At 40.5% G+C, this 25,153-nt stretch overlaps 1 long non-coding RNA gene across 1 annotated transcript; it reads left to right on the forward strand.

The window, feature by feature from the left end:
• The first annotated feature begins 4,251 nt into the window (after positions 1-4,251).
• On the forward strand, positions 4,252-4,939 carry LOC110938164. The gene is made up of 3 exons (XR_002591228.2): positions 4,252-4,390; positions 4,483-4,592; positions 4,659-4,939. It is a non-coding gene; the product is annotated as an uncharacterized LOC110938164 (long non-coding RNA).
• Positions 4,940-25,153: the final 20,214 nt, after the last annotated feature.

Below are 25,153 nucleotides of genomic sequence, written 5' to 3' on the forward strand. Positions count from 1 at the left end.
TCAAACTATCGCGCAATGATCGGATCTCTTATGTACCTCACAGCGTCAAGGCCAGACATAATGTACCCAACGTGCCTGCTTGCCAGATATCAAGTCAATCCGAAGGCCTCACATCTTGCAGCTGTAAAAAGGATTTTTCGTTATTTGAAGGCTTACCCTGACACCGGTCTGTGGTACCCTAGGGATAATAACTTTGAATTGGTCGCTTTCAGTGATTCTGATTTTGGCGGATGCAAAATCGACGGCAAATCCACAACGGCTGGATGTCAGTTTTTAGGAAATCGCCTAGTCACATGGCAGTGCAAGAAGCAGACATGCGTCGCTACATCAACATGCGAAGCTGAATACATTGCTGCCTCAAGTTGTTGCTCCCAAGTTCTTTGGATCCAACAACAATTGCGGGACTACGGTTTTGAATTCCTAACTACTCCTATTTACGTTGATAATTCTGCTGCTTTAGGTATCACTAGAAATCCTGTGCAGCACTCAAAGACCAAACACATCGAAATCAAATATCACTTCATACGTGATTGCTTTGAGAAAAGGCTAATCGATGTTGTTAAGGTCCACACCGATGACCAACGTGCCGACCTTTTTACCAAAGCTTTTGACAAATCAAGATTTGACTTTTTATTATTGGTAAACGGCATTAAGGTCAAGCAAGAGTAAACCAACATCGGAAAATCATTTTTGTAAATATCCTTGTGTTTTAAATTTGTCTTAGTTTATTGATTTTAGGGGGAGTAAATCCAAAATCTGAAAATCCAAAAACATCGAAAAATTTCAAAACACAAAAACAATAGAAAAGCAAAAATGAGTTTCCTGGCGAGCAAAAGAGAAATGATAGTACATCAGTGGTCTATCCAAACCTCTTTAAACCTTAAATGAAAAACGATAAGCAGCTCTATATAAGATGTATCGGTAGGCTCACAATCATTTTAAAGTGTGCAGGGTGATATAAATCTTAATCGACTGAAGACCAGGTGGGAACCATTCATTGGCATATGGTCTTAGTACCGAAATTTCGTTTGATAGATTGCCGAGGTTCTGAGATATTCGGTCTTTATGCTGCTTATCATCTGGGTATCATGGTTGTATCTTTTACCGAAAAATAACGGGGACGCAAGTCTAGATCTTCCATGATACTATACATACGTGTACATATTGCATACTGCATTCGACCTCAATAAGTGATAAACAATCACATGTCCAAATCAAATAAGTGATAAAATATCACATTTTTCCGGGAGTCAAGTTCGTCTCTCTGCTGTACGAAAGTACTGACCTGTTCACGGACTTGCTCCTGTGCCCTCATGCATATGAAAATCAAGTTCCTCATAAATAAGTGATTATATCACATAGGGCTTGTTTTCAAATCAAAATAAGTGAGAATCTCACATCATATACGGTCAAACAGATGATAATCGGTATACTCACCGGTAAGATGAACTCTCGTGCATACCTTGATACGGGAATGTGTCGTGATGTGGATGAACACCGGTCGGTAAGTATAAATCATACCTTAACATATCTCCTAAACATGATTACATCTGATAAGTTGAGCTTAAGTGGACAACAATACCGATAATTGTTATAGGATGCTTATCTTAATGTTAACTAATTGAACAACAAGAGTGTTTTGGCATGACCGTACACTGATATGATTCTCTTACCCTCGAAACTCGTAAAAAGAATGCCTGTATATATTTATTTACTGCTTTCAGTCTTTACATTTGAAATATTCAAAAATGCCAAAAAGATTTTATTTCTATTTTATTTTCGATCGTACGATGTTGGAACTCGAGTCTTCGTTACCTGAAACCTGAACGAAAACCGAAATTGACTAAATCTTCATAAACGGTCAAAATTTGCAAGTTTTGAAAGTTAAACTAAAATTGACAAATTTATTAAACTTTCAAACTGTCGGACGGTGTTTGATTGTGACATGGTCATTCGTGTGTCATTTGTTCATGCTAACTATATTCCAAGCAGTTGTTCTCATTACGCGTTTAGATTTCTTGCATGTGCAGATTCTAAAGGCAAGGAGAACATGGTCGATGACAAAGCTTCGGAATGAAGACACGACGTGAAGGCACTCGAGTGATGAAGATGATCGAGTTGCCGCTGGCCATCATCAACACCACAAGGATCTTAAGCATTGAAGATCAAGTCATTCACGAGCATAACTCAAGGGGGAGCTTATGTTAAGGGGGAGTTTGTCAACACACTTCCTACATGATACGGGTAGTTTGTTGATACACTTTCTGCTTTCAAGACGTGAAGACTTTGAAGATCCTCCGACATTGAAGACTTGAAAGGACATCAGAGTCTTGAAGACATGAAGATCAAAGATGATCAAGATCGAGACAAATCTGCAAACATCGAAGATCGAGACAAAGCTACAGCCAAGGGGGAGTTTGTTGGTGCACTTGTGTCTGTACTTTGTCTGTATTCAGTCACGATGTAAACGATGTCCTTAGTAGTCATGTAAGTTTGACCAAGTCAACCGTCCTCCTGGTTTGACTTGGCAAAACAGTTTGTATATGGTTGTCTATGTCGAAGGATAAGGCATCGAAGGATAGTGTAAATCCTTCGATGACCACGAAAGATATGCTTCGATGGAAACTAATAGACCTCGAAGGATACACCATCCTTCGAGGTGCTTGTGAATCCTTCGATGGCTTTGACATCGATAGATGATCCTTCGACCATCTATCGGATCCTTCGGTCAAGACAACCTATGCTGGGTATATATATACCCATGCAATGTGTGTTCATTAGACTAGAGACACTTAGAGAGACAGACACATCCGAGAGATATTGAGAGCTTTCTGTCCAGGAACACACACACACATTAGAGGGTTTGCAAAACTGATTTGTAAACATTGTGCTTGTAACCGGAACCTTTCATTCGCATTAATACAAGTGGTGTTAATCGGTGAATCTTTGTGTGTTTGTGTTTGTTTCATCCCGGTTTGCTCACTAGCTTGGATTCCGCACTCGCTAGTGTGTTAGTATAACAAGGTTAAGGTTGAACCTCATCCTCCGAGAGGGACCTACAGTTTGAGATATTGTGTTATTGTTTGGTTGATGATTAATGTAATTTGTTTACGAATGGTACATGAGTTGTGTGTTACATTATTTCTTGATTATAAGATGAAAGTTCATAAATTATTTAAGTTTACATAGACCTATCATATACCTATCATATACTTATCCTGTTGACGAAACTTAAGACTTTGCCTCTCCTCACTCGACGAAATATGGTTGCCCGACGAAACAGGGGTTTCGTCACCCCTACGTGACGAAACATTTAGGTTTCATCGGAAGGAGTTTCGCCATAACAGGACTCAGCCCAGTGAGGTTTCGGCCCAACTCCACTTTATATTAAACCTTCGTATTCATCAGTTACGCAAAATACACAAACCCTAGACCCCCTAGACACTCGACGGCAGTAGCAGACCCCCACGAGATATTATCTTCTTCGATTAAGTCATTGGTTAGTAAATCCTATATGCACTAACTATTAATCGTCAATTGATGTTTATGTTGTGTATAAACTTGGTCATTAGTGTATGTGATTAGCAAAGTATATGTGTACGAAGGTATGTTGCGGGTATGATGATTATTGTGGGCCAATCTACATGTTAGTGGTGTTGATGTATATGATAGTGATTCAAACTGTATTTGCTTGACTAATGTATGATCGAGTAATCGCATGTTCAAACCGTGATTTCCGAATAGAATGACGATAGGTATTTGTGGAGATAGTTGATAACGTTTATTCCGATTTGATTTACTTATATGTATGCATGAACTACTACTTAACTCTTAGAGGTATTATGTTGATTATATCAACCCTATTAATGTACTGCGTTGCTAGAGTTTCACTCAATGGGTATTGTGCTTGTTGTATCTTGTCATGTGGATGCTTGCACTCTACCAACAGATTCCAACAAGGTTTGAAATTTTTATTTTTATTTTTCTGTGTTTTCATTTGTTTGAAATGGGTATGTCATGATTCTTGTTAATTTGTTTTGATTTTGTTGAAAGATGTTAAAATCAAAGGTAAATAATTAAATAGGGTGTTACAATATATGCGCGTGTAGATTCTGCTCTTCATAAGATTCGAGAGATATCAAAGGTAAATAATTAAATATGGTGTTCATTGGTTTGTGCCTTTTGTTTTCCTTTTTATTGCAAGATGTTTATTTAATCTGATTGCTTGTAGTCTGTTGAAGCTTTTGCTAACCCCTCTTGGTGAACCAGTGAAGGGTAAGAAGAACAAGACGACCACTCAACTGTGGCTCGAAAAATTGTACAAAAAAGAAACCAATTACCTGAACCTTTTTCTCATGAGCTAGTTGACCGTCTTGAGACGTACTTGGATGTGAGTTTTACCTTTACATAATAGTATCATGTAATACCATACATACAAAGAAACTAACATACTTTGTAATTTTGTTATTGAATGAATGGCAGAGCCTTGAAGAACAGCTTGTAGATCTATCTTCTCTTTTGTATGATCATCGGCTACAAGACGCATACATGAACAGTAGCGATATTCTTGAAACCTCGATTCTGACACAACAGTAAGTTTGTTGGATATATGAGTTGATCTGTAGTTGTTATTATTGTAGGAATATAAACATGTGCAGGTATGTTGATCATGTACTGGAGTATGAAAGGGAAGGGATGAAATGTTGTAGTATCGAGTATATCCAAACAACAACAACGTCTAATCAAAGTCTGTTTTATGCAGTGATTCTTCTTACAGGTTTCTTTGTGTATTTTGTTGTTATTTTCTTTTCATGTCTTGTCAAGTGATTACACCCCAACAGTTTAATAAAATTTGATGGGTGGTTATTAAAAAAAAGACCCGGCCCGACCCGAAACCCGTTCTGACCCGGACCCGTTTCGACTCGAACCAAAACAACCATTTTTTATAATTGACCTATTTCGACCCGAACCCGTTTTAACCCGACCCCGTTTTAACCTAAACTCGTTTTGACCCATGACCCGACCCATTTGCGAGGTCTAATGACATTGAAAATTGTGATCATGACGAGTTCTTTATAGGCCTTTACAATATATTTTAGCTTTTAATTGTTGTGGCTGACCATTTTGTTGTAGGTTAATTTTGATGGGTACGGTTCAAAGTCGGATAACTGGATGTGGGCCACAGTTGAGATCGGTTAGAAACGTGTCATCAGGTACCGGAGTTAGAGTTCGTAATTATGCTATCTTGTTTTTTTTTTTAATTGTGTAGTCAGCTATTATATGGTTTTGATTGTCGATTAGTTGCATTTGCTATATTATCTTTAAATGGGAGGCATTTGTAAATATTTATACTAGACCTTATCTAATGGCACCGCTTTTTGTAGGTCCGGCTAGGGGAGGATCTAGTCGCCTACTCCTTGTGTACAAACCAACCCGGTTGTGCGGAATCCAACCGGGAAAGCAAACCGAGATATAGATCGACAAGAACACGAGATACAAGACACGTAGATTCAATGTATAACACACTTGTATATCAAAGAGAAGAGTTCAAGTACAAGATAGTTCAATATCCGGTTAACACACTAAAGAGCTCTCTCTCTCTCGGGTTCTCACCTTGTTTTTCACACACCGAAATCACTTGATTTCGTCATATATGTGTGTTCTGCACATGTTGTTTGGTATGGGGTTCGGCCCATGTGAGTAGAAGCCCAAACATTTTGATTGGCCCAAAATTCATGTACATGCACGTACATGAATTCTCAAATATGAATATTGTAACATATTAGTCAACAAGTGACATCATCATGACATCATCATGATGATGTCATGATGATGTGGCAGCGGAAACCGGCTCGCGGCGCTCGGTGCTTCGCGTGTCGAACTCTGGGACGCACGACTGAGGAACGTCGTGACGTTGGGCTTGAGCCAAACCGAACCGAGTCGTGTCCACATAATATGTATCAACAAACTCCCCCTTGGACGCTACTCGTGAGGTTCATCTTCCATGTCTTCCATGTCGGAGGATCTTCAACGTCTTCACGTGTCGTAAGTAGAAAGTGTATCAACAAACTCCCTTTTCATTTAGGTAGTGTGCCAATAAACTCCCCCTTTGATTATGCTTGTGAATCTTTTGACTTCAATGCTTGAGATCCTTGTGGTGTTGGTAATGGTCAGCGGCAACTCGATCATCTTTATCTCTTGAGTGCCTTCACGTCGTGTCTTCATTCCGAAGCTTGTCCACGAACATGTTCTCTTCGCCTTTAGCATCTGCACATGCAAGAAATCTAAACGCGTAATGAGAACAACTGCTTGGAATATAGTTTAACATAAACAAATAACACACATGTGACCATATTTCAATCAACTACCGTCCGACAGCTTGAAAGTTTAACAAATTTATCAATTTTAGTTTTTCACTTTCAAAACTTGCAAATTCTGACCATTTATGAAGATTTAGTCGATTTTGGTTTTCAATCAGGTTTCAGGCAACGAAGACTTGAGATCCAACATCGTACAATCGAAAATAAGATAGAAATAAAATCTTTTTGGTTTTTAGAAAGTTTATATTAAAACACACCTAAAATCTTTTTGGAATTTTTTATAATATTTCAAATGTAAAGACAGAAAGCAGTAAATAAATATATACTAAGATGCAGAAACTGAAAGCATTAAATAAATATTTACAGGCATTCTTTTTGTGAGTTTCAAGGGTAAGAGAATCATATCAGTGTACGATCACGCCAAATGCTCTTGTTGTTCAATTAGTTAACATTTAGATAAGCATCCTATAACAATTATCGGTATTGTTGTCCACATAAGCTCAACTTATCAGATTTAATCATGTTTAGGGGATACGTTAAGGTATGATTAATACTTACCGACCGGTGTTCATCCACATCACGACACATTCCCGTATCAAGGTATGCACGAGGGTTCATCTTACCGGTGAGTATACCGATTATCATCTGTTTGACCGTATATGATGTGAGATTCTCACTTATTTTGATTGAAAACAAGCCCTATGTGATAGAATCACTTATTGATGAGGAACTTTGATTTTCAAATGCATGAGGGCACAGGAGCAAGTCCGTGAACAGGTCAGTACTTTCGTACAGCAGAGAGACGAACTTGACTCCCGGATAAAAGTGATATATTATCACTTACTTTGAGGGACATGTGATTGTTGATCACTTATTGAGGTCGTATGCAGTATGTACACGTATGTATGGTATCATGGAAGATCTAGACTTCTGTCCCCGTTATTTTTCGGTAAAAGAAACAACCATGATACCCAGATGATAAGCAGCATAAAGACCGAATATCTCAGAACCTCGGCAATCAATCAAAAGAAATTTCGGTACTAAGACCATATTCCAATGAGTGGTTCCCACCTGGTCTTCAGTCGATTTATGATTTATATCACCCTGCACACTTTAAAATGATTGTGAGCCTACCGATACATCTTATATAGAGCTGCTTATCGTTTTTCATTTAAGGTTTAAAGAGGTTTGGATAGACCACTGATGTACTATCATTTTCTCTTTTGCTCACCAGGAAACTCATTTTTGTTTTTCTATTGTTTTTGAGTTTTTGGAATATTTTCGATGTTTTTGGATTTTCAAATTTTGGATTTACTCCCCCTAAAATCAATAAACTAAGATAAAATTTAAAACAAAAAGGTATTTACATAAATGATTTTCCGATGTTGGTTTTACTCTTGCTTGACCTTAATGCCGTTTACCAATAATAAAAAGTCAAATCTTGATTTGTCAAATGCTTTGGTAAAAAGGTCGGCACGTTGGTCATCGGTGTGGACCTTAACAACATCGATTAGCCTTTTCTCAAAGCAATCACGTATGAAGTGATACTTGATTTCGATGTGTTTGGTCTTTGAGTGCTGCACAGGATTTCTAGTGATCTGTAATGCAGCAGAATTATCAACGTAAATAGGAGTAGTTAGGAATTCAAAACCGTAGTCGCGCAATTGTTGTTGGATCCACAGGACTTGGGAGCAACAACTTGAGGCAGCAATGTATTCAGCTTCGCATGTTGATGTAGTAACACACGTCTGCTTCTTGCACGGCCATGTGATTAGGCGATTTCCCAAAAACTGACATCCAGCCGTTGTGGATTTGCCGTCGATTTTGCGTCCGCCAAAATCAGAATCACTAAAAGCTATCAAGTCAAAGCTATTATCCCTAAGGTACCATAGACCGGTGTCAGGGCAACCCTTCAAATAACGAAAAATCCTTTTTACAGCTGCAAGATGTGAGGCCTTCGGGTTCACTTGATATCTGGCAAGCAGGCACGTTGGGTACATTATATCTGGTCTTGATGCTGTGAGGTACATAAGAGATCCGATCATCGCGCGGTAGTATGAGGGGCTAACAGCTCCACCCTTCAAGTCTGGATTAATTCCGTGATTTTGCTGCAATGGGATACCGATGGGCGTTGCATCAGACATCTGGAACCGGCTCAAGATGTCACCAACATATTTAGTCTGATGGGTGAATATCCCAGACTCAGTTTGTTTCACTTGTAGACCCAAAAAGAAAGTCATTTCCCCCATAGCACTCATCTCGAATTTATCCTGCATAATACGCTCGAAATTCCTACACATAACATCATTAGTAGAACCAAATATAATATCATCAACGTATACCTGTACCAGTAGAAGATCTCCATCTTGTTCTTTGATGAAAAGAGTACAATCGATAAGACCTCTGCGAAATCCATTCTCCAGCAGATAATTAGATAAGGTTGCGTACCAAGCTCGTGGTGCTTGATGAAGACCATAGAGAGCTTTGTTGAGCAACCAAACCCGATCGGGATGGATAGGATCTTCAAAACCTGGAGGCTGTTCGACGTACACCTCTTCTTCAACCACACCATGTAAGAATGCACTTTTGACGTCCATCTGGTAAACCTTGAATCCTTTGAATGAGGCATAAGCCAGAAAGATTCGAATTGCTTCCAGACGTGCAACAGGTGCATAAACTTCGTTGTAGTCGATCCCTTCTATCTGACGAAAACCTTGAACGACTAAACGTGCTTTGTTCCGAATAACAACTCCACGGTCATCCTTTTTGCACTTGAACACCCAACGGGTACCAATCTTCTTGTAGCCAGCAGGTTTCTCTACGAGTTTCCGGACACCGAGCTTCTGGAATTGTTGCAGTTCTTCCTGCATTGCTTTAACCCAAGAGTTATCTTTCATAGCTTCTTTCCAAGTTCTTGGCTCTTCCTGTGAAACATAACACGCGAAAGACCAATCATTTTGTTGCCCGGATTCTCGAATAGCAGCATACAAGCTTGCATTGTTGTTGTTCCGCAACATGTTTCTTGTTTGAATGCCACTTTGCACATTTCCGATGATGTTTTGTTGAACTGGAATATCTTGAACTGGAATATTTATACCCAGATTGTTAAGATTGAGATCAACAACTAAATCAATGCCCAGAATTGACGAAGAGGATGATGCAGTAGCTTCAGCTGTTCTAGGGGCATCCACTGGAGGAGTACCCTCTGAAGTACCATGAACTGTTGTTGTTGGAGCTTCTTGATCTGCATCGAGAAATTCATCATCCTCTGAAGATTCGTTCAATTCGGTAGCATCATGAAAGTCCTCATTGTCGAGAGCATTGTTGTTCACTGAAGATGGTTCTTGATTGACAAGAATTGGACGAACCACCGGTGAAACTGTTGCATTTTCACTCTCGAAAAACATCCTTGCCGCAGCATTTTCTTCAACTGCTTCAACATTGATCGAATTGAAAAAGTCATCGTACTCGAACATCCATGGCTGACCAGGACATTTGACTGGCAATGTGTGCCTTTGTACTCTGACCTCAGACCATTCCTCGACCCTTTTTGTCTCTAGATTCCAGACCCTTAAGTTCGGGGTAGCATACCCAAGAAAGTATCCCTCAATTGCTTTTGCCCCAAACTTTCCATTAGGATCGATTATCGTACATGGAGCTCCAAACGGTTCAAGATATGACAGATCTGGTTTCCGTTTGTGAAGAAGCTCATAACAGGTCTTGTTGTGCCTTTTGACTGTAAGAACTCGGTTCAATGTGTAACATGCAGAGGCCACAGCTTCACTCCAGAATGGAATGGGCAACTGCGACTCTACCAACATTGTCCTAGCAGTCTCGATCAATGTGCGGTTCTTACGTTCAGCGACGCCATTCTGTTGAGGAGTATAAGCTGCACTAAATTCATGAAGAATACCTTTTGAAGTGCAAAACTCCGCCATGGCATGATTTTTAAATTCTGTACCATTGTCGCTAAGTATCCGCCTAACCTTCAACTTATACAAATTCTCAATCTGAATGATCAAGTTTTTGATAATACCAAAGGTTTCACTCTTGTGTGCCATGAACGCCACCCAAGAAACCCTTGAACAATCATCAGTTATCACGAGGCAGTATTGATCATTCCGGATGCTTTTATGCTTGACAGGACCGAACAAATCCATGTGCAAAGGTTCTAGCGGAACGGCCACCGTGTTGAATTTCTTTGTAGGATGTCGCTTCTTCGTTTGTTTTCCTTTCTGGCACGAAACACAGACATCTTGAAGATGGAAATTTTTAAGAGGAACACCATTCACCAATTCATTTGACACCAAATGATTCATTTTGCGTTAGTGAATGTGACCCATTCGTCTGTGCCAAGAGATTGAGTCTTTTTCTGTGGCTTTGGAAACGAAACATGTTGCTTGTGCAGACGTAGTGATAGCTTGGCTCATATCAAGGACATACAGATCATTTATCCTTGGATCAGATAAGAGAATCCATTCTTTTGGAATTTTGAAACCGGGTTTCAGCACATAATATCCATTAGCATCAAAGTGTACTGAGAACTGCTTATCACAGATTTGTGAAACGCTAAGAAGATTGTGATCAAGTTGTTGCACAAAGTTGATTTTATCAAAGCTGACAATCCCGTTGGATATCATTCCTTCACCCGTAATATATCCGCCCTTATCTCCAGCAAAAGCAACATAACCTCCTCTAATAGATTTTACGTCGTAGAGAAGCTTCATGTCGCCTGTCATGTGCCTGGATGCCCCACTATCAACAATCCAATGACTACTGATAGTTCCTCCTGGAACACCCTGCACATGAACTCACTTGATTAGTTGGAGATGGGGACCCAAGCCATTGTGGTCTTGGGTCTTCCATTTTCATCTACAACAATAACTTCCACTTTTTGATGATTCGGAAATTGTGATGGTCCCTCTGAACTTGTAGTCAATTTAGGTTTCCATGTCTGTTGAGTTTTACCAGTTTGATTGTTTGACAATTTGACTTCGTGATTGTTTGAAGTTTTTGAAAATTTTGAATTTTCTGGTTTAACTGAAACAGATTGTTTTTGAACCACATCAGTTTTAAGTGCCTTTTCAATCACCTTGACTTGTTGGCGTTTCTGTTTCTTTTCCCTTTCTCTTACAAGTCGGGGATCTTGTTTTACAGAAACAGATCGCTTTTGGTGATTGCGTTCACGGGGATCATCAACCTTTGCTTTCAACTTATGATGATATGGACAATTTCGAATTATATGTCCAATTTCACCACATTCAAAACATGATATTCGTTCAACAAACCCCGAAGTATCATGTGATCGTCTTGCCGATGATGAACTTTGTGATCCCGAGGTACTAGGTTTTGTACTGTTTGGATCATTTCTTTTCAACACTTTTGCATGTTTAACAAAATCTAAGTTAGATTTGTTCTCAAAAGTTTCAATTTTGTACGTTCCCTTTGATTTCACAAAGTCCACCTTCTTGTTCTTCTTTTGGGTCTGTTTCTTCTGACCCTGAGTCGGTGATTTTCCTTTTGGTTTGGTATGATTTGGTTGCCTTTTCTCTGTTGGTAATTTCTAATTGCCATATTGTTTTTGAATTTCGGCCTTTGGAATAGGAGGGCACTGTGTAACTGTGACATGTGATCCTGTCTTTCCCAAAAACTTACTTGTCGAATTTTCAAAGACTTTACTGATTAAAGACTGATTAACATTCTTAATAGGAAAATCTTTGTCAGAATATATTTTATCATCACCAACAAGAGTGTACAGCAACTTCACACTCTCCGACTCTTTTGCAGACGAGGACTCGATTGCAACAGTCTTGGCGGGTTTTGCAGGAGGATCACATAGAATATGATTCTCAGGAGGTATGTCCACTTCTTTGATTCCCGCATCAGACTTTGCTGGATTGGTATCATCGGATTCATCATCAGAAGAATCAACATCCTCAATAATAACTGGAGGATCCTGATTCTGTTCAGCAGAAGACACACATGTATCTGCTGATACATCTGAATCTGATGATACTTCTTTCTTGTATCCGAGTCCTGTTGCAAATTCCTTTACATCCAAAGGAACAAATGGTTCAAAGAAAGTTCTATCTTCCTCGTCAGGCATGGCATCATAATTGTGTCTCACAGGTGGTGGACATTTCTTGTAACCTATGCATGTGACATCCCGTTTTTCTTTCTGAACGTCAATGATGTGATCCAACACATAGCAAGAGCTCAAATAACTGTCTAGCTTAAGTTGGATCGCCTCACTTTCGGTTTTCACACAAGCCATCTCTTTTTGCATTATCTCAAGACGAGTTATATACAAATTAATGTCAGTTTGTTTTCTGGAAACTATTTTTGTTAACTCGGTTTTATCTTTCCTTAATTTCTCAATTACCGATTTAAATTCCTTTTCATGGTTTTCATAAAACATGTTGGCTTCTGTGCACTTGGAAAGATCCACGGTCAATTTCTGGTTGTGTATGAATGTCACATCATACTTCTCTTGCAAAGCCTCGTGTTTGCTTTGCAATTCACACCACTTATCATTCAACGAAACATGTTTGTCTTGCAAGTCAAACAAACTAGCTTGTAAAGCATCATGTTTGCCTTGCAACTCAGACATGTTTGCTTCTAAATCAGCACATTTAACACTCAAACTATCACAATTATCACAGATAACAGCAGTGAGTTCATCGACACATACCTGACTCGATGAATTGTCGACATTAGCCATAAAGGCTGAATGGAGAGAAGACGAAGAATAAGCAGCTTGATCCACCAAAATAGATCTTCTATTAATTTCTGCTGCAGCTTCCTCCAAAAGCTCATCAATATCTGCATCAACTGACGCACTTGATGTCTCACCCACATGATCATCACCTGAACTCAAGGATTCTTCATCCGAACTTCTACTGTAACCAGAAGAGTCTTCATCCTCAGAAGATTCACCACCATTGGCGGAAGATTCTCCACCACTGGCGTGATTTAAATCCTTCACAACTTCAGCAAAACAGGTTGTTCTATCCGGAGCAGCACCACTCAACTGGATTGACCAATCACAACCTTCATCTACTTGAACCACAAGTGCTTGGTTGGCATTTGATGGTCCTGCTTGACTTTGGTTGTTGACAGGTATCAATGTACGCTTATTGTTCCTGTTCTGATTCTGCTGGTTGCCTTGATTTCTGAAAGGGTTCTGGTTTCCATGCTGAGCTGGCTTTGTACATTCCCTTTTGAAGTGACCCCGTTCACCACAATTAAAGCACTTCACTGCCTGCTTATCGAACCCATACTTGGTGTCTTTCTTGCTTTCCAAGCTGGTTCTGCCAGTTCTTTCCATGAAATCCTTTGCCCTCCTCACAGCACTTGCAAAGGCCCATTTGATATCCATCAAATCCATCTCTTCCTTATCAATCTGCTGATAGTCTTCTGATGTCAGATTAATGTTCCCAATCTGACCTTCCACTAATCCACAATACGCACTCACCAAAGTGTTTAGTAGCTCCATATGTTCCTTTGCTACTTCCACACTGACTTTAGAGAAACTTGAGGTGTCGAGCCGTACTGTATTTGGCTTTGATTGCTGACCGGCAGATGACGTGCTTCCATAACAAGCTTGTTGTTGAGCAGGAAGTGGATTCCCATATAGATCAGTTGCTACAGTAGATGGCCGATAGGCTTGCTGTTGAGGAACTGGCTGTAGAGGATTTCCATACAAGTCTGTTGTCGGAGCTGGCTTGACAGGAACCTGTATCTGATTGCCATAAAGATCTGTGCTCGTGACAAATGCCGTCTGAAGAGGAGCATGAGAGACTGGTCTTGCAGAAGAGATGCTGGAGGTTCCATAATACATCTCTGGATTCTGTGGCACTGGAACCTTCTTTGCCTTTAGAGTTTCTTCCTGATCTTTGTTCTCCAAAAGTTGCACGAAGTCATTGATGTTTGTTGTAGCCAAAACCCCATTGTACTACAGGATTTCCAAGAAACTATTCCATTGAGGTGGCAACGCATCAGCAAACTTCTTCACTACCTCTACTGGAGTCGTCACAACTCCAAAATTACCCAACTCAGTAAGCAAATGATAAAACCGACTTGTCATATCTCCCAACGATTCCTTATCCATACACGTGAAGCCATCAAATTCTTTCTTGAGTAGATCGTGTCGCAATTGATGTGTTGCTTCATTTCCTACCCCTCTGGTCTTCAACGCATCCCATAATTTCTTTGTCGTCTTGAAACTGACAAATTGATGGTAGATATCTTTGCTTAATGCCTGAGTAAGAATGGCATATGCTTTCTTTTCCAGATCATACGTCTTTTTCTGATCTTCTGGAAGATCGGCAAATGTAGCAGCAGATGAAGCGGCAACCTCTATCGTTTGATCAAAATCTGTGGTGACACGTAGCCATAATTCTGTATTTTGCCCAAGCACGTATGTGTAGAACCTATCAACCCATCCCGGATACTCATTTAAATGCATTAACTTAGGAGGTCGATTCAAACTTCCGGTTTCGCTTTCGCTCAATAAAATGCTTTGAATACTGGGCGTCTGATTTGATACGAAAGCCCATTGACCGGTTGATATAGCGTTTGTTTACGAAGAAGCTGATACGGGAGATTCGGCCCATGAAGGAGATAAACTTGTATTTCTGTACTTTCCCTCATCTGGAGACGGAGTACCCCACCAACTTGGATTCATGTTTGATAAGTAAGAATAAATCCCTGACAAACACACTTAAAGCAAACTTTTAAACCACAAATGCAAATCTTCTGTTTTTTTTTTTTTAAATATCTTGACGAAACAAAGTCCCACGAAACAAAGATCCGACGAAACAGGTCTTGTTATATAATGCGATGAACCACACTTCTTCTTGAAAGATAGGCGACGAAAACAGGTAATGAAGTAATCCCACGAAACAGACGAAACAGACGTTGAATGTCGATGAAATAGAAGCCCAAACAGAAGCCCAAATTTTTTTTTTGTTGTGCGAGCCCAATTCTTCTTGTGTGACTAATCAGACCTTGTGCGAGTTAACAAATCTTATGCGATTAAATATCTTGTGCGACCAGACAAATCTTGTGCGATTAAATATCTTGTGCGACTATCAAATCTTGTGCGAGCCCTAGTGTGACTATCCAAATCTTGTGCAACTAATATCTTATCTTTCTATCATCTGACACAAAGTAAGCTTCCTTGTCAACTCAACTTTCGGCTCACTGTTTCCAATTCACCAACCATATGCCATACAAATATTTTAATCTTTAAACATTTGCAATGCACAAACACTTAAGTATTCAAATTTCAAAGGATTAAAAAAGGTTAAATTTAATTTTAAAACCAATGAATATTCAAGAATACTTTGAATGTTTCTTGAATATATGAAGAACACAACCCAGAAATATGAGTTTTCTGGTAAACTTATGAGTTTTCTGGTGAACCGTAAATTGCCGAACACAAATTTTTGCTAGAAACTTCACTAAAAACCTTAATACATCATGCTTTAAAGAGTTTTAAACAAGGTTTTCTATGAACTAACAACAAAAACACCAGAATTTCGAAGATTCAAACAGATTTTTCAATAAAAATGCAAACTTCAAAAACCCAGAAAACACCCAAAAACAACTCGGTTTTAACAAGGAGAAGAGCCAAGGCTCTGATACCACTTGTAGGTCCGGCTAGGGGAGGATCTAGTCGCCTACTCCTTGTGTGCAAACCAACCCGGTTGTGCGGAATCCAACAGGGAAAGCAAACCGAGATATAGATCGACAAGAACACGAGATACAAGACACGTAGATTCAATGTATAACACACTTGTATATCAAAGAGAAGAGTTCAAGTACAAGATAGTTCAATATCCGGTTAACACACTAAAGCTCTCTCTCTCTCTCGGGTTCTCACCTTGTTTTTCACACACCAAAATCACTTGATTTCGTCATATATGTGTGTTCTGCACATGTTGTTTGGTATGGGGTTCGGCCCATGTGAGTAGAAGCCCAAACATTTTGATTGGCCCAAAATTCATGTACATGCACGTACATGAATTCTCAAATATGAATATTGTAACATATTAGTCAACAAGTGACATCATCATGATGATGTCATGATGATGTCATGATGATGTGGCAACGGAAACCGGCTCGAGGCGCTCCGTGCTTCGTGTGTCGAACTCTGGGACGCACGACGGAGGAATGTCATGACGTTGGGCTTGAGCCGAACCGAAACGAGTCGAACCAAACCGAGTCGTGTCCACATAATATGTATCAACACTTTTATCAACGTTTTTTTTAGATTTGGTTAACATATTAAAATTAACTGGGCATATGCTAGTAGACAGAGGGACGACACACCAGTTAGGTTACTATTTTTATATTAATTCGATCTAATGGCATTCATACTTTTGGTTTGCAGGTCACTACAACATATCTGTTGGTGATCTTACACCCGAGGTTGTTGATACTATGTTATTTGCATGCTTTTCTTTTATGCTAGTTGTTTGTGACTCGTGAGTACATCTTCCTCCCCCTTCCTCTCAAACACATACACAACGTCACATACGACAATATAATTCTTTTTCAGGAGTAGAGTTTTAATTCAACAGGTCTATATGCTTGCTTAGAGGTTTTACTAGATGTTTTTGAAACCCATACACATCTAACAACACAACACTTTAAGCATGACTATTGTTTATTTTTTTTTCTAATTATGAAAGTTTAGTTTAATAGTTATGGAACTTTGTTAATGTTCTGCAGGTGACGTAAAGAACAGCTCTTGAAGGCCTGATACCTGGGCACTTATGTTGAGCAATTATGATGGTGAAACTAAATTAGAGCATGTGTAGGATTGTTCAATTTTGTAAAACTCATAATTTTGTAAAACTCATACCAGTTATGCACTTATGTTGCTTACTAGACATTTGATTGTAAATATTTGGAATGTTTGGAAGACGATCAACATTAAAATGAAGTGATGATATTATGATTTCTATATTTTTACAATTTTATTTTTATTTTTATTTTATGTTGTAATTAATTAAAATTAATATAATAAATGCATGTACCAACATTTAAATTGATTCGATTAGTGTGGCAAAATATGCCGTTAAAAACTTTTCGCCGGCATACAAAAAAATGCCACTAAAAGCTAAAAGAGTTAATAGTAATATACCAAAAAAGTGCCACTAAAAGTCAAAAAGTTTGTAGCGGCAGACCAAAAAAGTGCCACTAAAAGCCTTTAGCGTCACCGCTTCTTGCGGCACTTTTTTTGTGTGCCGCTCATTCACAAAGAGGTCTTTAGTGGCACTTATTTGTTTTTTTATGGCACTTTTTGTGTGTCACTAAATGGCAATTTTTTTGCAGTGTAAGGAAAACATGAAACTGTAACTGAATGATCATAGAGGGTTTCGTCATCATCGGAAGCGACGAAACATCAGGGGCTTTCGCCATAATGCATGTCGACGAAACTTGGAGAGTTTCGCCACTCATGTCTTTGACGAAACTTGGAGAGTTTCGCCACCCAAGTCCTCGACGAAACCTAGAGTTTCATCACTTGTGGGGTTTCGCCGAGAAGGACTCCGCATGAACAGTAGGATTATGATAACTACACTGATTTCATGTATTGCAAAGATTGAATGACATTAATCAAGAACAGGAAAACCTGATGTATCTAGTATGTATGGTAAAACACCTGTTATGTGTATTATGAGCTAAAATAAGTGTTACCTGTTAAACCATGATTTTTCCATGATATACCCTATGAACATATGTGATCACCATGATTGTAGACTGATTTTGTATACGTGAATACTATAGGCTTTGACTGAATTATTTGTGACCAAGTAGTTAATCATACCGAGCAAACCGAGGTGAGTTCACACTTTTATAAGGCATGGGATTCTCGGTGGGTTGGGAATGGGTTGAGAAGCTAAAACGATACCTACATATTCACCTCTAATAGAATGTGTACCTCCGTCCTCGGTTGGGAAGGACGACTACATTTAACCTGCGTATTCTCGGTTGGGTAGAGTACGTACCTCCGTCCTCGGTTGGGAAGGACGACAACATATAACTTACTAGACAAAACTCTATCATGAAATCCCTCATTTTTTATATCGACTTAATCGTCGGACCAATGGCGAGCGGGTCATTAGTTAATAGCGCTATTAGGGTTGACAAGCCTCACACCGTGCTGGTAGGACAGGCGTGTACTAATGGATCTGGGCACTTAGTCAATGATGATAGACATTGATGTAGGGCACAACTTCCTCAGTCAGTTGTCGATATGGTAACAGTCTAGTGGTTTACAACATGGGGTAGCCAACTGTGAACTCGATCAACTTATGGTTTTTGGAACAACATTAAAACTGGACAACCAACTGTGAACTCGATCAACTTTGTTGTTGACTCGTTGTTACATGCCTTGTAGGTCGTTAGGTGCTTAGATGGAGCTTGCACGAGAAAGAGGAGTCGTTGTGGGACATGGACCGTTGGGTGCCATGTTAAACTTTATGAACTTATTGACTTATGTTTTGGTTTTATATTTTATGCTTCCGCTGTTAAATTGAACTTGGTTAACTTTTTTTGAACACCAATTATATTGTGTGGTTGAACTTTTATTTACTTTACTATATTATTCAATATGATTGGTGGTTTGATCCTGGTCAGTCACGCCTCCTGCGGTGATACTCCACTGATGGATTTTGGGGGTGTGACAGATTGGTATCAGAGCCATTGGTTATAGTGAACTTGGTTTTAAAAGGGTAAAGTTTTTTTTTTACAAAACCATACTATAACCTGTACAGTGCTCAACGATCCAAAACGACACTTCGCTCCACGTGCAAGACTCAACACTATAGGTGACATGATTTACGTTCTTATTGCCCGTCTATTGGTACATAGTGCATTGTTTATGGTATGCTTAGTTAACGTAACAACTGTTGTTGGAACCATGTGTGCTTACTCTCTTCTGTCACTCCACACTTACGCACTTTCGCGACAGTTTTCTCACTTATGTTTCCTTTGATATGAAGATCATGAGTGGACGTTTGAACTTGACTCAAGCCCAGCTGACGGCTCTAATCAATGAATGAGTTGCTAAGGCACTCGCAGCAGCCCCTGCAGGAGGTCAACATGCTCAGCCTCCTGTATGTACGTTCAAGACTTTTATGGACTGTTGACCTAGTACCTTCAGTGGAGTGGTATTGAAGGAGCTGTAGGCCTCCTCCACTGGTTCGAGAAGCTCGAATCTGTCTTTGAAATGTGTGAATGCCCTGAAGCACGTAGGGTTAAATTTGCTACTGGAACACTCGAAGGTGCTGCGTTAACCTTGTGGAAAGCACAGGTTCAAATGCTAGGGTTGGCAGCTACTAATGCCACCCCATGGAACGACTTCAAAGAGCTGATCAAAGAGGAATACTGTCACCGCGACGACATTCACAAGCTAGAAGTAGAGTTTTTCAATCTAAAGATGACGGGGTCTGAAATCGAGGCGTATACGAAGAGATCAAATGAATTAGCTATCTTGTGTCCTACTATGGTGGATCCTCCTATCAAGCGTATCGAGCTGTACCTCAAGGGTCTAGTGCCAAAAATTTAGAGCCACGTGACTGCGGCTAACCTTGGTACCATACAGCCAGTTATACGGCTAGCTCACCATCTCACTGATCAGGCAGTTGAGCAAAACAGGCTGCCTAAACGTATTAGTGCTACAGCTACATCGGATGCTCCTAGCGACAACAAGCGCAAGTGGGACAGAAATTCGAGCAAGGGTTCTACTTCGGTTCAGTCTTAGTCTCAACAGCGAAGGACTGACGACTTCAAGAGCCCTGGTCAGCAATCTTTAGGTAATCAGAATCAGGGTCAGGGTGGATACAGGGGAAATCACCCTAAGTGCAATCGATGTAATTTGCACCACAGCGGGCCGTGCAACAAGGGACGTTGTCAGAGATGTAACAAGCTTGGTCTTGTAGCCAAGGATTGCAGGAGCTCACGTCCTGCGAATCAGAATCCTCAACAGCAGCCACAAGCTCCACAGAACCAGCAACGGCAACAACAGGGTAATAAGGGATGTTTTCAGTGTGGTGCTGAAGGTCATTTCAAGAGACACTATCCACAGTTGAATCAAAATCAGAACAACAACAACCAAGAAAATGGGAACAACAATGGGGGTAGCAACGACGGCAATGGTGCCAGGGGACGTGTCTTCGTGATTGGTTAGGGGGATGCAAGGAACGATCCCAATGTTGTGACGGGTAAGTTCCTACTGGACGACTTTTATGTTACTGTTTTATTTGATTCGGGTGCCGATACTAGCTACGTGTCCTTAAAAGTTAGTCAGATGCTTAAGCATACTCCAACACTTTTGAACACCAAGCACATTGTAGAGCTAGCAAATGGTAAAAGTCTAGAGGCCACACACATAGTTAAGGGTTGTAATCTCGTTCTTGCTGATCAGACCTTCTCTATCGACCTCATTCCTATCGTTCTGGGTAGCTTCGATGTTGTTATTGGGATGGATTGGTTATCTCAACATCAAGCGGAAATTCTTTGCAATGAGAAAATTGTCCGCATCCCTCGTTCTGGTGAAGAACCCCTCGTGATTCATGGTGACAAGAGTGGTGCAGTCGTAGGCATCATCTCTTTTCTTAAGGCCCAGAAGTGTTTGCGAAAGGGCCACGCAGCTATTTTAGCCCTCGTTACTGATAACTCCACGAAAGAGAAGTAGATAGAAGACATTCCTGTTGTACGTGATTTTCCTGAGGTATTTCCCGAAGAATTACCTGGTCTTCCGCCTCACCGTCAAGTCGAATTTCAAATCGAGCTAGCTCCTGGAGCAGCACCAATAGCTCGTGCACCGAATCGTTTGGCTCCATCAGAACTACAAGAACTGTCCGCGCAACTACAAGAGCTCTTGGACAAGGGTTTCATTCGTCCTAGCTTTCGCCCTGGGGAGCTCCAGTCTTATTTGTGAAGAAGAAAGACGGTACCTTCCGAATGTGTATTGACTACCATGATCTCAACAAGGTGACCGTGAAGAATCGTTATCCTCTTTCGCGTATTGATGACCTATTCGACCAGCTGCAAGGGTCGAGTTTCTACTCCAAGATTGATCTGAGATCGGGTTATCATCAACTGAGAGTCCGAGGCGAGGATATCTCCAAGACAGCATTTAGAACTCGTTACGGGCACTACGAGTTACTAGTCATGCCTTTTGGATTGACGAATGCACCTGCGGTCTTCATGGATCTCATGAACTGAGTGTGCAAACCTTACTTGGATAAGTTCGTGATTGTTTTCATCAACGACATCCTGATCTATTCTAAGAGTCAGGGGGAACACGAGCTGCATTTGCGACTTATTCTGGAACTTCTACGAACAGAGCAACTTTATGCTAAGTTCTCGAAATGCGAATTTTGGCTCTGTGAAGTCCATTTCTTAGGTCATGTGGTAAATAAGGATGGGATTCATGTGGATCCATCCAAGGTTGACTCGATCAAGAACTGGCCTGCGCCTCGTACACCAACAGAAATCCGCCAATTCTTGGGTTTGGCGGGTTACTACAGAAGATTAATCAAGGATTTCTCGAAGATTGCGCAACCTCTCACTTCACTAACTCAGAAAGGTGTCACCTAACGTTGGGGTGATGCACAGGAATCGGCGTTTCAACACTTAAAGGAGAGACTTTGTAGCGCACCTATTCTCTCATTACCTGAAGGCACCGATGATTTCGTGGTTTATTGCGATGTGTCAATCCAAGGACTTGGTTGTGTGTTGATGCAACGTAAGAAAGTCATTGCTTATGCATCCCGCCAACTTAAATTTCACGAAAGGAACTACACTACTCATGATCTGGAGCTGGGAGCTGTTGTTTTTGCACTCAAGATATGGAGGCATTACCTGTACGGTACCAAGTGCACCATTTACACCGATGACAGGAGTCTCCAGCATATCCTTGAACAGAAGGAGTTGAACATGCGACAGCGTCGATGGGTCGAACTCTTGAATGATTACGAATGCGCGATCAAGTACCATCCGGGTAAGGCCAATGTTGTGGCTGATGCCCTCAGTCGAAAGGAGACTAAACCTAAGCGTGTACGTGTGTTACAGCTTACCATCCACTCTAGTCTTCCCGCTCAGATACGAGATGCTCAGATTGAAGCATTGAAAGCAGAGAACATCAGGGTTGAGTCCCTGCGAGGATCGAGGAAACGGTTAGAACAAAAGGAAGACGATGCTAATTACGTAACAGGGCGCATCTGGGTTCACTTTATGGAAATTTACGCAAGCTTGTAAAGGATGAAGCACACAAGTCTCGTTACTCGGTACATCCGGGTTCGGATAAGATGTACCACGACCTCAAGACTACGTATTGGTGGCCTAGTATGAAAGCCAATATAGTAACCTACGTTAGTAAATGTTTGACTTGTGCGAGAGTCAAAATCGAGTACTAGAAACCATCAGGCCTACTTCAACAACCACAGATACCGACATGGAAATGGGAGCAAATTTCCATGGATTTCATTACTGGCCTGCTTAGATCTCAACGCGGAAAGGAGACCAGTTGGGTGATCGTGGATCGACTGGCCAAGTCTGCACACTTTCTGGCTATCAAGGAAACGGGTAAGTTTTCTACTTTAGCAAACGTTTACATGGAGGAAGTAGTATCAAGGCACGGGGTGCCAACCTCCATCATTTCTGATCGTGACTCACGTTTTACATCTGAATTGTGGCAAGCGATGCACAAGTCTTTTGGCTCTCGATTAGACTTGAGCACGACGTATCATCCTCAGATGGATGGGCAGTCTGAACGCACCATCCAAACCCTTGAAGACATGCTTCGAGCATGTGTAATCAACTTTGGTAATGGCTGGGAAAGACACCTCCCGTTAGTGGAGTTTTCGTATAACAACAGTTACCACACCAGTATCCAGGCTGCTCCGTTTGAGGCATTGTACGGACGTAAATGCCGATCACCTCTTTGTTGGGCAGAGATTGGAGACAGCTAAATCACTGGCCCAGAACTCGTCGTAGACACAACAGAGAAGATCGCTCAGATATGACAACGAATGGCGGCAACTCGTGAATGTCAGCAAAGCTACGCTGATAAGCGAAGGAAACCACTCGAGTTCCAGGTTGGGGATCGAGTACTACTTAAAGTCTCACCTTGGAAAGGTGTAGTACGCTTTGGCAAGCGAGGCAAACTTAACCCGCGATACGTCGGACCTTTCAAAATCACAGAGAAAATAGGCAGAGTGGCCTACAAACTGAATCTACCTGAAGAACTCAGCGGAGTTCACAACGTATTCCATGTCTCAAATCTGAAGAAGTGTCTGTCAGATGATACCCTCATAGTTCTTCTCAAGGACCTCACTATCGACGATAAGTTGCGATTCGTCGAAGAACCTGTAGAAATTACAGACCGAGAGGTCAAGATTCTAAAACGCACCAGAATACCTCTTGTTCGAGTTTGTTGGAACTCCCGTCGTGGCCCAGAGTTTACCTGGGAACGAGAAGAGCAAATGAAACTCAAGTATCCCCAGTTGTTCGAGAAAAGTGCAACCACTACTGAGACTGAAGCTACTGCGGAATTTCGGGACGAAATTCCAAACCAATAGGGGGATGATGTGACACCCCAGGAAAACCAGGAAAACAAGCAACATAACTAGCTTCCTCAGTAACCACGTGCTAAATTTCAGGACGAAATTTCTTTCAAGTTGGGGATGATGTGACAACTCGAGTTTTCAAGGTCTTCCTCGACACGTTATTCGTTTCACAACTATGTTTGCATAACTTGTTTGCTTTGTAATTGTGCACATTTGTTATATGTTTGAGATATTGTGTTATTGTTTGGTTGATGATTAATGTAATTTGTTTACGAAGGGTACATGAGTTGCGTGTTACACTATTTCTTGATTATAAGATGAAAGTTCATAAATTATTTAAGTTTACATAGACCTATCATATACTTATCCTGTTGACTAAACTTAAGACTTTGCCTCTCCTCACTCGACGAAACTCACTCGACGAAATATGGTTGCCCGATGAAATAGGAGTTTCGTCACTCCTACGCGACGAAACATTTGGGTTTCGTCAGAAGCAGTTTCGCCATAACAAGACTCGGCCCAGTGAGGTTGCGGCCCAAATCCTCTTTATATTAAAGCTTCTTATTCATCAGTTATGCAAAATACACAAACCCTAGACCCCCTAAACACTCGACGGCAGTAGCATACCCCCACGAGATATTATCTTCTTCGATTAAGTCATTGGTTAGTAAATCCTATCTGCACTAACTGTTAATCGTCAATTGATGTTTATGTTGTGTATAAACTTGGTCATTAGTGTATGTGATTAGCAAAGTATATGTGTACGAAGGTATGTTGCGGGTATAATGATTATTGTGGGCCAATCTACATGTTAGTGGTGTTGTTGTATATGATAGTGATTCAGACTGTATTTGCTTGACTAATGTATGATCGAGTAATCGCATGTTCAAATCGTGATTTCCGAATAGAATAACGATAGGTATTTGTGGATATAGTTGATAATGTTTATTCCGATTTGATTAACTTATATATATGCATGAACTACTACTTAACTCTTAGAGATATTATGTTAATTGATGTATGCAACTGTTATCGGCGATTAGGGTTCTAAGGAAAACATGGAACTGTAACTGAATGATTATAGAGGGCTTTGTCATCATCGGTAGCGACGAAACATCAGGGGTTTTCGCCATAATGCATGTCGACGAAACTTGGAGAGTTTCACCACTCATGTCTTTGACGAAACTTGAAGAGTTTCGCCACCCAAGTCCTCGACGAAACCTAGAGTATCGTCACTTGTAGGGTTTC

This window comes from Helianthus annuus, chromosome 2 (genome assembly GCF_002127325.2).
Source record: "Helianthus annuus cultivar XRQ/B chromosome 2, HanXRQr2.0-SUNRISE, whole genome shotgun sequence".
In the NCBI taxonomy this organism is placed as follows: Eukaryota; Viridiplantae; Streptophyta; class Magnoliopsida; order Asterales; family Asteraceae; genus Helianthus; species Helianthus annuus.